The 14,385-nt window shown below is 53.4% G+C and overlaps 1 long non-coding RNA gene across 1 annotated transcript; it reads left to right on the top strand.

Annotated features, from left to right (window-relative positions):
* The first annotated feature begins 4,398 nt into the window (after positions 1-4,398).
* On the top strand, positions 4,399-8,243 carry LOC124234225 (uncharacterized). Its single transcript, XR_006887252.1, has 3 exons — positions 4,399-4,519; positions 7,420-7,760; positions 8,032-8,243. It is a non-coding gene; the product is annotated as an uncharacterized LOC124234225 (long non-coding RNA).
* The last annotated feature ends 6,142 nt before the right edge of the window (positions 8,244-14,385 follow it).

The following is a 14,385-nucleotide window of genomic DNA, read 5'->3' as shown; positions in this document are numbered from 1 at the left end:
TGAGTGTTTGGGATACACAGTGAACAAAACGTAACACCCCCTGCCGTGTGGCCCCACCCCCGTCCCCCACCCCCGCACAGGTAAGCGGCATTCTGACCCTCTGTGATGATCATCCCCTCGCTACACGCTAGTGTTTGTGTGTGTGTCTGTGTGCAATCTGAACAACACAGTGTGCGGTTTGGGAAGGCCAGGGCAGCAGGGTTGCGCTGTGCCTCCTGATGGTCTTGCTTCCCTCCCTCGCTTTGTCTGTGAGACTTGTCCCTGTCGATGTGTGTGGCTGTCGCTCACTCTTGTTCATGCCTGTATAGTATTCTGCAGTGTGACCACAACCCCCCCAGATCCGTTTCCCCAGACTATTGTTGATGGACACCCTCATGGTGTCTGATTTGTGGCTGTTACAGAAAAGCTGCTGTGAGCCTGACTTGGTGTCTCGCGGATCCTAGGGATGGAGTCACTGAGTGGTGGGGCATGCCACACTCACAGGAGGAGGCAATGGCTGCTCTGATTTATGGTCCTGCCTGCTGGTCTGCATGTCCCCAGTTATTAGTGGGGTTAAGCCTCTTTTCAGAAGCTGGTGTCCTTTTGCATCGGTTCTTTCTGATGTCTTGCCCATGTTTTCCAGTTTTTGTTTTTTTTCTTTGACCTGGGCATTCCTTCTATTGTGGTTCTCAATGGGGGCAGCTGTGCTCCCCAGGGGACATTTGGCAGAGTGGTTCTTGCTGGTTTCGGTCTCTGTCTCGGCCCCCCTTGGGCTCCAAGGTTGCAGCTGTTCTCTTAAATGCTCACACATCCAACCGTCACCGGCAAGTGTGGCTGCTGGGCATGCGGTTGCTCCCGCCCTTCCCTGTGGGTGTCCAAGCCACCGGCCAGCCCTAGGTCACTGCTGGTCAGTGTTCCTCCTTGTGCCTTCCTCGCCCTGGGTTCTTATTTTTTTTATATTGGCACCTGAGCTAACATCTGTGGCCAATCTTCTTCTTCTTTTTTTTCTTTTTCTTCTCCCCAAAGCCCCCCAGTACATAGTTGTATATTCTAGTTGTAGGTCCTTCTGGTTGTGCCATGTGGGACACCACCTCAGTGTGGCCTGGTGTCCATGCCCAGGATCCAAACCTGTGAAACCCCTGGGCTGCCAAAGCAGAGCACAGGAACTCAACCACTTGGCCACGGGGCCAGCCCCTCGCCCTGGGTTCTTACCCTTAACTGCAGAGGGAGGGGCTGGGGTCCCCATTCTTCAGATCAGCTCAGCCTGCACAGAGTCTGGCAGAGGCAGCCTCCACCTGGCCACCCGTCCTCTTGTCCTCCTTCTCTCGGGGCAGTGAGTACCTGCCCAGGTGTCACAGCTCACGCACTGGCACTCCTCCCCAGTAAAGGAGTCTGCCCCACTGTGACTGCCATGCCCACCCCCAGAGGAGGGCTGGCAGTTGCTCAGGCTATTGAGGCTTGTTTGGCCCCTCTGGGATGCTGGCACCCCTGTAGGATGCTGACACACCTGTGCTGGATTACCCACAGGTTGGGGGTTGTGTTGCCAACACCTCCTCCCGAGAGGTTTGGGAACTCTGCATCAGCTAACACAGGCAGGGCCCCGTAAAACATGACGGCCACCTCCGCCCCACTTCCGTTACTGTCCAGACCCCCATGGCAGGAGGTGACTAAGGCTTTGGTTCAGAGATGCATGGGGAGCGGGGCTGCAGTCCAAACCCACTCCTGTCAATCAAACCATATCGGAAATGAGATGAGGGAGCTCACCATTTACAGACTTTTGCGGACTTTTCGGTAAATGGGAAAATTTTTCTTTGAAACATGGATTTTCTGGTGTCATTTTGCAATGAGTTTACAATAGAGTTTACGGGCTAGCAGTCAATAAGGGATGCGGGAGACGGGCAATGACAGGAACATCTGTGTCAAGTCCCATGAGAGTCATGATGTGTGAGGGGCGTGGCAGCAGGAGGGAAAGCAGGTGCTGGTCAGCACAGGCACCCCCGTGTGCTGGTGGGGGGGGAGGGCTTCTGGTACCCCAGGAGGGAGACCCCCGTGTGCTAGTGGGGGGGGGGAGGGCTTCTGGTACCCCCAGAGGGAGACCCCCGCGTGCTGGTCCAGGCGTGGGGTTTGGGGAGGGTTTCTGGTGCCCGGGGGAAGGTGCCCTCGTCACCATTGTAGGGAGCATCCTCGACCCTTACTTCCTGGGCTCCAGCCCATAATTACAAGCGGTGACGGGAAGCCGTCACGGGCATGTGGTGAACTGTACCTTTGCAAGATTTAACGGTGCCTTAGATGTTTTCTTTTACACCTTTGAGGCATTAGCCATAAATTTCCTCCCAACAGCACTTAGTTCTATGCTAATGTAAGAGGTGCTAATTTTTGTACTGTATAAAAATGCCACCCAATTCAATTTGTGCAAATGAGTGAAAACAGATGGCAGGACCGAGCACTCTCCCTTTGTTTGTGGAAGGACTCCTGCCTCCAGCTCGTCTTTCTGGGGTCTGTCTCCATTTCTGGGGTCTGTCTCCATCAGTCATCCTGCCAGGGGTGGTGGGCCACGGGGCAGCTCCAGCATCTCTCCACCCACCCGCAGCTCACAGCTCTGTCTCCAGAGAAGTTATCCACGGCACCTGGGAGCTAGCTTGTGCTGAGCCCAGGCTTCAAGCTTGACATCCTCTGGCCCCTCCTGTAACAGCCGGGGCCACCTCTGGGCTCTGGGGCTCCCTTGGGAACAGCAGTGATGGTGAGCGGTGTGGGGAGGGACGCTGGGGTGTGGACCCTCGTCTGGGAGGGCTGCAGTGTTCTGAGAGGAGCCATCACCAGCTGGGGACCTTCCCCTCCCCCCCACCATCCCCTGCTGTCTTAGTCAGCTGAGGCTGCCATTAACAAATACCGCAGACGGGGCGGCTTACACAGCAGATGTTGGTTTCTCAGGTCTGGAGGCTGGAAGTTCTCAGGTCTGGAGGCTGGAAGTCTGAGATGGAGGTGCCCACTGATTTGGCTTCTGGTGAGAACCCGCTTCCTAGCTTGCTGTGTGCTCACATGGCTGAGAGAGCTCTGGTCTGTCCCTCTTCCCATCAGGGCCCCAGCTGGGTGGGATCAGGGCCCCATTTACCCTTTATCGCCTCCTCACAAGCCTGTCTCCACACACAGTCGCACTGTGGGGTCGGGCCTCAGCATGTGAATTTCGAGGGGACACAGTTCAGGCCGTAGCACTCGCCCTGCACCAGACGGACCTCCACCCTCACCTGGTTGCTTTCGAATCCGGATCTCGGGACCTCGAGCTTTGCTCGCCTAGCGAGAACCAGCTCCCAGGTTCCTACGTGTTGCTCATTTTCTCAGATTTGTACAAGTCTCTGTCCCTCCCAGCAGCAAATCTCAGGATGATTCGGCCCCAAGGGACTTCCAAATGCCAGGCTGGGACTAACGCAAACCCAAGCCCAACCACATACCTGTCCCCGAGACCCCCTGCTGCACCCCACAGCCCACCCCGGTTTCTTCCAGCCCCGCTCACCTCCTTTTTGTGCCTGCCCTTCCAGACCATGCATCTCCCTGTCACCACAGTGCCCCACCCCCCACCATACCACTTCAGTATATCGCTCCTCACCTAAGTCCACATTTGTTTTCTTTGTGATGCCTGTCACAGGGCTTCTCCTGTCCCTGGGTCCCCTGTCCTGGGGGATGCAGAGCTGACCCTTTTCAGGGTCAGCTGGGCCCCCTGAAAGAGTGAGGGACTCGTGTCCTTGTGCACTTAGAAAAGAGGAGGAAGGGGCAGGATTCGGGGCTTCCCAGCAGAGCGCTCTGTGATGGGGGAATTCCCTGCGGCAATGGGGGAACGAGTTGGGGACAAGAAAGAGGGCCCCGAGGACATTCCTGGGACCTTGCACCGCTGGAAGTCAGATGGACTCTCCTGCACCACCCCCCTGCCCCCATTTCTTAGGCCCCATACCTGGCTTGTGGAGGGGTGTTGGGGACCAACTGGCTACATTGCCAAGCTCCATGGGACCGTAAAGTGACATTCCAGTCTCAGCAGGAGTCTGAGACTGAAGGACCCGGGGGAGATTTCGGGATATGATCTTGCTACAGAGAGGACGAAAAGAGAGCAGAGGACCTGCCCAGGTGCCCGAGGACCAGGTGGCCCTGTCATGAACAGCAGCAGAGTCAGGCCAGGCGGAGGGACAGACGGCAGGCATGGGGTGGCCTTTAGTTGCTGCTCACACACCATCTGCAGAGGAGGACACGTCACCCTGGATTTACGCATTTGCTCAGAGTGAGCGTTTCCCCGGGGGACCTCCGACTTGGTTCTGGTTACTATTTTCAGGCAGCTTGCCCTCCGTGGCTGATTCCCCAGCTCTCACTGCTGTGTGTTTCCACCCCTTCCTCGTGGGTCCGCCATGTGTGGTTTTAGGGGAAGGGAGAGGACCGACCCTGGGACAGGCTCTGGCTGGCTCCTGGGGGTGGCCTTGTCAGCACAGGATGCTGGAAGCTGGACACTCATAAAACATCATGAAATGGACTCTGTGTGGTGGCCCATCTGTCCTGGGTGAGTCAGTGTTTCCGGTGGCCCAGGTCTCTGGGGGGCGGGGGAGGGCAGCTCTAGAGCACTCTTCTGTTGGGTTCACGTGGGGACAAGCCTTGGTTTGACCTCCATGCACAAAGGAGAGGGGCAGGTCGCAACTCAGTGGTGGAAATGGACTTGTCCTCAAGCGGGAGCTCAGACTGCTCAGTCCCCCTGTGAAGTCTCCGGTTCCCACTCAAGGAAAGGCAGGAGGCTCCTTTCTTCCTGAAGATGCTCGCACACGGGAGAAGTGGGATGTCTGGGCGACCAGGAGGTGTGTCTCATGGGGGCGGCCAGAGGCCAGGCGTCCTGACTCGGGTTGGAGTGCGTCTTCAGGGAGGAAACACCCCAAAGTTGCTCTGTGTCCCCTTGGATAAGGGGCCCAGGAGAAGGGACAGGTGTCAAATAGGAGACAAATGCGGACTTTGGTAAGAAGAGACTTTACTGGACAGGACATTGCAATGGAGGGGGCACCATGGTGCCAGGGAGGCGGCGCCCCCGCGGGATCAGCAGGCATCTGAAAGATCAGGCAGAAAAGTCTTGTCCTTTTTAAAGAAGAGTAAACAGCTAGAAAGAGCGGGGTGGAAGTGTGTGGAAGAGTGGGAGACAGGGCAGCAGAACAGAGGGTGCTGTGGCCCGAGGCCGGCCCATCTTGGCCTCGGCTGAGGGTAGGGCTAAGTTCAGGGGCCTGCTGGGGGTGGGAGGAGCTCAACCAAGTTTGTTCCTGTTGAGCAGTTGACAGTTCAGCTAATCATTTGTGAGGCAAAGAATGGGGGTCTGGGGTCTGAGTCTGGCCTTGTCCTGGGTAAACCAGGGGGCACCCGTGAGTCTTACCCGAATCATACAGGGTGGAGGGGGTCTTGGCAGGGAGCTCTTTCTGGACCACAAAGCCTGGGGACATTTCTTTAACCATGGCTGTTTCCCAGGGTCCCAGGGCTGGGATCAAGTTCAAGATTTTCACAGGGTCTGTCTCCCCGGCATTAAGTAACCAGGGAGAGGTCCAGCTCAGCCTGGCCTGGAGAGGCAGGTGACTACCGAGGTCACGTGGCAGCTGCAGGCACAGCTGGTAGGAGGACCCAAGGCCTCTGATTCCCAGTTCAGGTCTTTTTCAGTTCAGGAATTTTGCTGCCAGAACAAAAGAGCCAATGGGGAATGGGCAATGGCTTCCCTCGGGGTCCTGAGTCAGGTGCTCCTATAGGAGTTCCCGTGTGAGCAGTGGGGCCGTGGGGCAGGGGGGTGAACTGTGCAGACCCCACCCCATCTCAGGAGGGCGCTGCCTCTCAGCTCCAGATGCCTGTCGTCACAAGGAGCACAAGCCCAGTCTCATGGCATCTTCTGATTTTTCAAGAGAAGCAAGATAGCAGGATTTATTCACTTTTACTGAAAACAGGCTTTTCAAATCGAACAAAACAAGTCTGTGAATCAGATGCGGCTCTTTGGCCTCTGGTTCGAGCCTTCTGCAAGAGCCCTCCTGGCTCTCTGCTTTGCCAAATTAGGGCAACGATTAATTCATATTTTACTAGTCCACTCACGTTCTGTCTTAGTGTCCCTGCGAATGGTAGTGATCATTTTGTTCTGTGTTAGGTATCTTTGGATGCGAATTAGCTCAAGAGATGGGGGCTTATTTTAAAGGTAACATAGAGGAATAAAGGTGGCAGAGGCTCCTGGAAATCCAAGGCAGGAGCTGCGACAGCCGATGTTTCTAGCAGGAGGCACAGCCCCAGGGCACTTCGGGGGACCTCGGCAGTCAGGCTCTGCCATCGACAAGGTGACGTCACCTCCGTGGGTCTGTGCTGTCTCCATGCAGTACCCACTGGTATGTTACGTCTCATTTTTCCATCTCATCACTTTCCCTTACTTGTAACTGCAGCAAGTAAGAGCCTCTCGTGCCCCTGTCCCCACAGGGTCCCAGGTCTAACTCATGGCCCATCTCTCTAAGTATCTTTTGAGTTTCAGCTCTCACTACGAAACGTCTTATTCATTTGATGTTTATTGTTCCTGTTTTTTAAGTAAAGGGATTTTTTCTTGGCAGCCCACCCCACAGGTCGTGGGTCAGTGTGTGGACTTGTTATTCCGCTCAGGTGTCCACTCCAGTCCAGCCAACTCAACTGGAGGAGAAGGCCCAGGGTCAAGGACTATAAACCATGGCGGCCGAAGGTCTGCCCACCTGGTAGGGCTCGCGGGCCGGGCACTTCTCATCAGGAAGGGCCATGGCTGGAGGCAGATGTCTGACGTGGTCATCCTTATAGCTCATCGAACTTTCCTGAAAGTTGGTTTTACGAGGGTCTACTGACTCAGTCCTAGAAATAGAGAGCACTGTAGTGGCTGTTTGGTGACAGCAGACCCAGGTTACTCTTCTCAGAAATGAGGCCTATCCAGGAATATCGTTGGTTGAATCCCAACTCATCTCACTTTGAATAGAGTCATGCGCTTGCAAATTCTGCATATTTTACTTTTATTATTGATTACTTACATTTTACTTTCTGTATTTTTGAAAGAGGGAGTAAATAAGTTCAGATAAAAGGTCGAGACCTCAGGTTGTTAGAATTAGAGGTCACTTTGATTCGTGTCCTTCATCTGTCCCGCTCTGGACACCACTGGCTTCTGCCTCTGCATGGCCACGCCCACACGTGGGGCCCTCTTCCCCGGCCCGGGGCCTCCTGCTCAAACCAGTCAGCCCCCCCAGGGTCCGGCCGGTGCTCGTTACCTATCTGTTGTAGTCAGTTTAATCGTCTGGTTGAACCTTCTCAAGTTAATTTTCTAAGGGGTCTCAAGGAAGTGAAGTGGTTTTAAAATAACCAAAACAGTTTTCAGAGTTTCTGCCGCCGCCCGTGAAGGAGTAGCTGGGGTGGAACTTGTGCTCGCTCTTTTGTTTTTGCCAAAAGAACTAGAAAGCTGGACAAAATATATGAAACAACCGGATTTGGACATCAGGACCACAGGCTGCACAGGACTGCGATCCCTAAGAGACAGGAAACAGATGAAGCGAGGTGTCCAGTCCACTCGGTTTTCTTCCTGGAGGCAGCGTTCCTACCACCGCAGGGAGGGGAGAGTGGACAGCGCGTGGCTGTCTGCAGAAGTGAGGAGGCGGAGGCTGGGCCCTGGGGATGCTGCCGGCAGAGCAGTAGAGAGGAGATCCAAATGTCTCATCAGGTCCCCTGGAGCGGTCACTGAGCCGGAATCTACGCACGCACAGCGGGAAACTCCATGAGGCGGGCGGAGAATGGTGAGTGGTAAGCTGAACAATTCCTGGAGCTCAGGCCGGGGAGGGAGACGCGTGCCTTCCATCTGGCCAGGTGGGAGAGCTCATGGAACACTTGGGGGCGGGTGATGACTGGAGGCCACAGGGTCCTGCCTTCAGGAGGTGTGAATTAGCCCCAGATCGAGTGTGCTTAAATATACCCCGAGGAAACTTACACTGCCCGAGGACCTGCCTCCTCTGAAGGCAAGAACATCCAGCCTGATACAATGTTGACCACTTTATGTTGTGTTTATAGGAACTGTTGTTCCAAAGGTCTTTTAAAACTCCTCGTGCAATAGTTTGATGCACAGAAAGATACAGAAGCACATCACTAGTCTGAGGGGAAAAAATGGATGCCAAAGCTGCTGGTCACATGTGAAGCCAGCCTCCACGGAACTCGCTTGGTACGACCTCTCATTCACCTTGAGAGAATCAGGGGAGAAGCTATAATTCCTTCACTGCCAAGTATGTGAGGTAATTAGACAGCAAGCTGGGTTTGCCCCTGGGAGGGCCCTTTCTAACGTATGATTATTTTTATTTGCCTTGAATCTTTGAGATCTGGTCTTTCTAGAACGCTCTTAGTGGGCCATGCTTGTTTTTTACCTGCTTCCCCCTTTTCTTCTGGTGCCCGCCTTGCCCTTCCTCCTGACTCTAATCCCAGGCGACGCTTCTGGTCAGAGCTCCCTGGCTATGAGAGTACCCCTAAAATGGACATCTGGTCAGAGTCGGGCCGATCAGAGTGCTCCGTGCCCCCAACCACAGGGCCTGATCCAGAGATGAGGTCTGAAGTCCCCCCCCCCTTAACCAGCAAGCCTCCCAAAATGGCCATCTAGAGATATTTTTTCTGGAGCCATTTACTTTCTCCAGTGTTGATGGCCCCAGTCTCCAAGCTGGAAGGGACGGAGATGGGAGAGCTGTGGTCCACTGCATTCAGCCAGCGTTCTCCAGAGAAACGCAACCAGTAGGATATATATGTGAGGAGATTTAATATAGGGATTGGCTCACACGGCTGTGGAGACCGTGAAGCCCCAGGATCTGCCGTCTGGAAGCTGGAGACCCAGGAGCGCGGTTGGTATGATTCAGTCCGAGCGTGAAGGCCTGAGAGTCAGGGAGCTGGTGGTGTAATCCTGGTCTGAGTCTGAAAACCCGAGAACCAGGAGTTCTGATGTCTGAGGAGGAGGAGATGGATGTCCCCACTCCAGAGAGAGCTCGAGTTGGCCCTTCCTCCACCTTTTTGTTCTATTCAGGCCCTCAACGGATCGGATGAGGCCCACCCACACTGGTGAGGGCATCTTCTTTACTCAGTCTACCAGTTCAGATGTGAAACACCCTCACAGACACATTTAGAAATAATGTTTTACCAGCTGTCTGGGCATCCCTTAGCCCAGTCAAGTTGACACAAAATTAGCCATCATACACACTATGTAAGCTTTCACTGAAGCCCCCTGTTTCAGCCATGTGCCTCACTCCTGACCTCCTCTGTGCCTGATACTCCTGGATCCAGAGTGTTAATGCTTTAATCTTTCAAATAATGCAAGTCCAGATTCTTCATTTTTTTCCTATTTTTTAAAGTAGGCTTTTTGTTGTTGTTGTTGAGGAAGATTGGCCCTGAGCCAACATCTGTTGCCAATCTTCCTCTTTATTTTTCTCCTTTTCTTTTCCCCCCAAAGCCCCAGTACATAGTTGCAGATCCTAGTTTTAGGTCATTCTAGCTCTTCTGTGTGGGATGTTGTCGCAGCATGGCCTGATGAGCGATATGTAGGTCCACACCCAGGATCTGAACTGGCAAACCCCGGGCTGCCAAAGCAGAGCACGTGAACCCAACCACTTGGCCATGGGGCTGGCCTTGAAACTCCAGATTCTTATGGGAAAATGCCCGGCATGAGGCCTGGAGGGAGACCTCCACGCTTTCAACCAACTCCCCTATTTTAGCTCTCCAGTTGACACCGCCTTCCATGGTACTGGGGCATCCAGTCCCTGGGCTGTTCTGGGGTTCTGACGCACATCCTGAAGTAGTTCTTTTACTGAGTGTCTGTGAAAAATAAGTACGTCTTGTCTTTGTTTTTCTGAAATGGCTTCAGTTCGTCCTCATTGCGAAGAGTAGTTAGCTGGGTATAAAATTCCAGACTGACAGCAATGTTTCTCCAGCATTTTGGAGACACCACTTCAAGTCTTTGGCATATGTTGTTCTTGATGAGAAGTCTGTTGGCAGCTCAACTGTTTCTCCTTTGTAGGAAATCTTCCTCCCTAGTAGCTTTTAAGATTTTTGTTTGTTTGTGTTTATTTATCCTGTCTGTCTGAGTACTCGTGTCTCCAATTCTGAAAAGTTCGGAGCCATCCCCTCAGAATGCCCCACAGAGTCACAGTGCCTGAGTGCAGTTTCCTCTATTTTTTACAAATGGAACTTCCGATACACATGTGCTAAATCTTCTCTGTCTGGCTTCCATGTCATTTAACTTTTCTTTCATATTTTCCTTTCTTTAACATCTCTGTATTGTTTTCTTGGTCGGCTCCTCTACAAACTTCCAACTCACTAATTATTTCCTCTTCTGTGTAGCATTTATTCCACTCATTGAGGTGTTAAAAAAATTTCATGGTCATATTTTTCATGTCTACCACTTTTGATGGGTTCTTCCCTGTGTTCTTCTGTCCTTGATTGATAGTCTTCTTGGTTTGCTGTCTAATCTCTGAAGATTTCAAGCGTGTGGCATGTTACAGTGTCTGTTCTGATTGCTTTATGGTTTCGTTTCTTCCACTGGTTGAGCTTATTGGCTGGGTTCTGTGGCCTTGATTTTTCTGAAATGTTTTGGAGGTTGAGTTTGTAAGTTCATCTTAAGTAGGTGTTTTCTGTTTTATTTTCTTTCCCCCCTCTCCTCCTCGCTCACCCCTCTGTACGAGCACTTTTGTAGCTGCCTCCAATGGGTCCACAATTCAGAACCAGGTCTGACTTCATCAGACTGGGATTTCCTCCCTCGGCCATGCAATGCCATGGCCACCATGGCTGAGGTTCTGGTTGCATGGTTATCTCTGGCCTCTGCAGGTAGCAGCCTCTTTTTGGCCCCATTTGTAGGTGGAGAAGCCCCATGCCAGCCCAGTCCCAGCCTCTGCAAGCTCCTGGTCCAGGCATCAAGCCTGGCTCAGCCTCTATCCAGGTTTGTCACATGCTGGTGTTTGCGTCTCCCTCCCAAGGCAGGCTGAGCCAAGCTTGCTGAGGGAATCCAGCGTCTTCGTCCCACTTTGTGCCATGCCCATGGTCTTTAGTATTAGCCAGGGGCAGGTGTGGCTGAGGAGAAGCTAATCAATCCTCCTGTGGGTCTGCGGGGTTAACAGTGGTGAAATTAAGATGAGGGAGTTGGGCTGGCCTGGTGGCACAGCGGTTAAGGTTGTGGGCTCTGCCTCGGTGGCCCAGAGTTTACAGGTTTGAATCCCGGGTGTGGACCTACACACTGCCCACCAAGCCATGCTGTGGTGGTGTCCCACATACAAAATAGAGAAAGAGTGGCACAGATGTTAGCTAAGCGACAATCTTCTTCAAGCTAAAAGAAAAAAAGAGGAAGCTTGGGAATAGATGTTAGCTCAGGGCCAATTTTCCTCACCAAAAAAAAAAGATGAGGGTATGATTGCAGGGCATTGGGACCCACATGGCTGCACCCAGCGCTCATGCCCCATGTGAGGTGGGCTCGGCTGTTGAGGAAAAGCAGACCTGCTGGTTTAGAAGTTTAGAAAAAGACAGTTCAGGTGGACGAAGTAGGAGAAAAGAGCTGACCATTTTAGAACATTTGTCTTGTTTTTCTTTTCCTGCTTCTTGTTCCAGCTAAAAGGAGTCCTGCGTGTCACCCGGCTCTGGGCATGGCCTGTCCATTGTTCTGTGCCTGTTATGCTGTCCTTCAGTGAGGGAGCATTCCTGCTGTGGGAGCTCTTGGAATGAATGCAGGAAGCCCAGCTCGCAGCAGGTGCTCGGCCAGCGACACTCGTCACCTTCATCACTCTTTTCCGAGCAGCAGTCACCCATTCTCTCTGATGCCTCTGCTGCCAGGTGGGCTGGGATCCCCATCCTTCTGGAACTTACTTTACTGCTCCTTCCTTCGGCTGTTGCCCCTCCTGCTGGCCAGTCGTTCTCTGGTCTCCTTAGATGAGGTAGGCGCCTCCCTGGACCTCTAGGATTGGGGCTGCAGGCTACTTTGCTTGACTTTTAGAAGATTCCGGAACTTTGTCCCTGCCCAGGATGAGTTATTTGTCATCACCTCATTCATTTCCCTGCAGACATGGCCAGTAAATCTGCTCAGATGAGACAGAGGCGTGGGCTTAATTTGGGGGGCCGGGGGTCGTGCTGGAGAGATGGACCTATTGGAATTGGTTTTGGGGAGAAACAATGAGATTCCTGCAGTGGGGGTGCCCAGCCAGTCTTCTCTGAGCACAGCCACCTGGGGGCCCAGCTGCAGTGCTGGCCTCCTGCCTCTACCTGTGGCTGGCTTCTCGGTGGCCATCAGGACCAGGTGTCCCCTTCTCACAGCACCATTTCTGGGGGCACCCCTTCCGGGGCCTGCTCGTTTTAACAGGGCCCCACTCTCCAAGCTGCTCAGTTTCAGAATCCTTCGGCAGCCTGGGGACATCCAAGGTCACCCTGGGCTCCCGGCGTCACCGCCGCCGCCTCCAGGAAGCCATGGAGTCCAGTAACCGGAGGGACAGGCCTCTTCCCCCTTCCTTGAGGTTCCCTGGGTGGGCTCCTCCTCTGAATTTGCAGAAGATTCCATGTGCCACAGTGAAGGCTCCTGTCTCAGGAGGGCGGTGACCGGACTCCCAGGGCCACGTGGAGGGAGCCTCTCAGAGGGGAGGTGCCTTTCAGTGATTTGATGGTGAGGCTGAGTTGGCTGCAATTTTTCAAACTGATCCTTCAACCTGTGAGTGAAAGAAAACCATAAGATCCTGCAACATTGTGCTTGGGGGAGGGAGTGGGGACCGGTGGCCTTGATTTCTTTCCAGCTCCTGTCACTTGGGTGCCCCGAGACCCCCTTCCCCAGCAGCCAGTCTGTCCTTGTCTATCATTAGGAGCCGTCCTAGGCAGAGGGCTTGAGCAGACAGTGTCCCAGTGGGCTGCACGCCAGCGGCATCGCGCTGCAGCATCCGGGGCCTCCAGTCACGCCGCGTCTCTGGGCACTAAGGGCATCCTGGGGACTGGGGGCCCCATAGGGAACTGTGGGACTGGGGGTCTGCCTGAGAGTGGCCACTCCCCAGACAACAAGCTTCCATCAGTTAGAACGTTGTTTCTTTGCTTCTAGTGGAATTCAATCATCTCTGTGACTTGACACCATCTCACAAAGAGCAAAAGTTGATTGGCAGTCAATGTTTGGTCAATTAAACAAGGGGAGAAGGGACTGAATTACTTCTTGGCAAACACAGCTTGCTTGAGCGTCAGTGAGCAGCTGCCGCACGGCTATACGCTGGGCACAGTGGCTCAGGGGACAGCTTTCTTTGGGCAAGTATGGCAGGGGTTCCTAGTGGACCCCATGTCCATCCACCCTTTCTGGATATGTGGCCCCGCAGATTATGACTCCACCTCCCAGCCTCCCTTGAAATCAGACAAGGCCACACAGGCTGTGAGTGGAAGGGGTGAGTTCAAGTTCCAGAAGGGGCCAGTAAAGGTAAAGACTGTATCTCCAATTCCCTTTGCCCCTTCCAGCCGCCTGGAAACTAGACATGAAGGAAGGAGCTGGAGCAGCTGTCTTGGGCTGTGAGATGGAAACTGCATTGTAAGGATGGCAGAGCAACAACATGGAAGGAGTCTGGGTCCCATGTGCACTGGAGCAGACGCCCGGACCTGTGTCTGAAGGAGAGATCTCTGTCTTGCTTCTGCTGCTGTGTTTGGGGTCTCTGTTGCAGCAGCACAGCCCACACCTTCACTCGTCACAGCCAATACTCGCCCTCGTCCGAGGCTTCCTCCTGGCCCCACCCTAAGGCAATTGTGACTTGCAAATCTTCACTATGACTTTATTTTCAAAGTTTACTTGATTAGACTCATTTGATGAGAGATGACAGTTGAGGTTCCCAAGACTCTCCCTTTTTAAAATATTCCCTCATTATTATTCCCTCCCTTTCTCCTCTTTCCCTCTGCTCTCTTCGTTTCTTGGCTTTTCTTTCTGAGAGCCGGGGGCCGATGTCAGGGTCTGATGATTTCCTGGCCCTGCACGAGCTTGAGGTTGCCAGCTGTTCCCACTCTCCTTCTGCTTTCTTCTCCTCGCTCCCCTCCCCTCCCCCGACATCCCAGGCCTCACCAAAAGGAAGCGAGAAAGCTTAAGAGAAAGGTGGGGAGTGTACCAGAAAGTCGCTCCTGGCCCATCCCAGGCAGCCTCTGGCCCCTGATGTGCTTCATTCTTTGCTGAAAAAGCTGGTGGTGGGCTGGAATCCAGCGAGGGAACCAGAAATCCCAGGGTCTTGCCTTTCTTTTATTTTGTGCACTTTTTTTTCCTGTTTTTTCCCAACATTATAGGCCTTCGGGTCTGCTATGTTTTCTTTCACTTTTTAGCATTTCGGCTCCGGGCTTGGTTTAATCGAATCCACTTTTAAGTTCAATGAGTGCTCCTGATTGTAAACGTGTCTTCCGCCTTTATTC

The sequence above is a fragment of the Equus quagga genome, unplaced genomic scaffold (assembly GCF_021613505.1).
Source record: "Equus quagga isolate Etosha38 unplaced genomic scaffold, UCLA_HA_Equagga_1.0 73442_RagTag, whole genome shotgun sequence".
Taxonomy (NCBI): domain Eukaryota; kingdom Metazoa; phylum Chordata; class Mammalia; order Perissodactyla; family Equidae; genus Equus; species Equus quagga.
The sequence above is the reverse complement of the archived record's forward strand: the minus strand, read 5'-3'. Positions and strand labels throughout refer to the sequence as shown.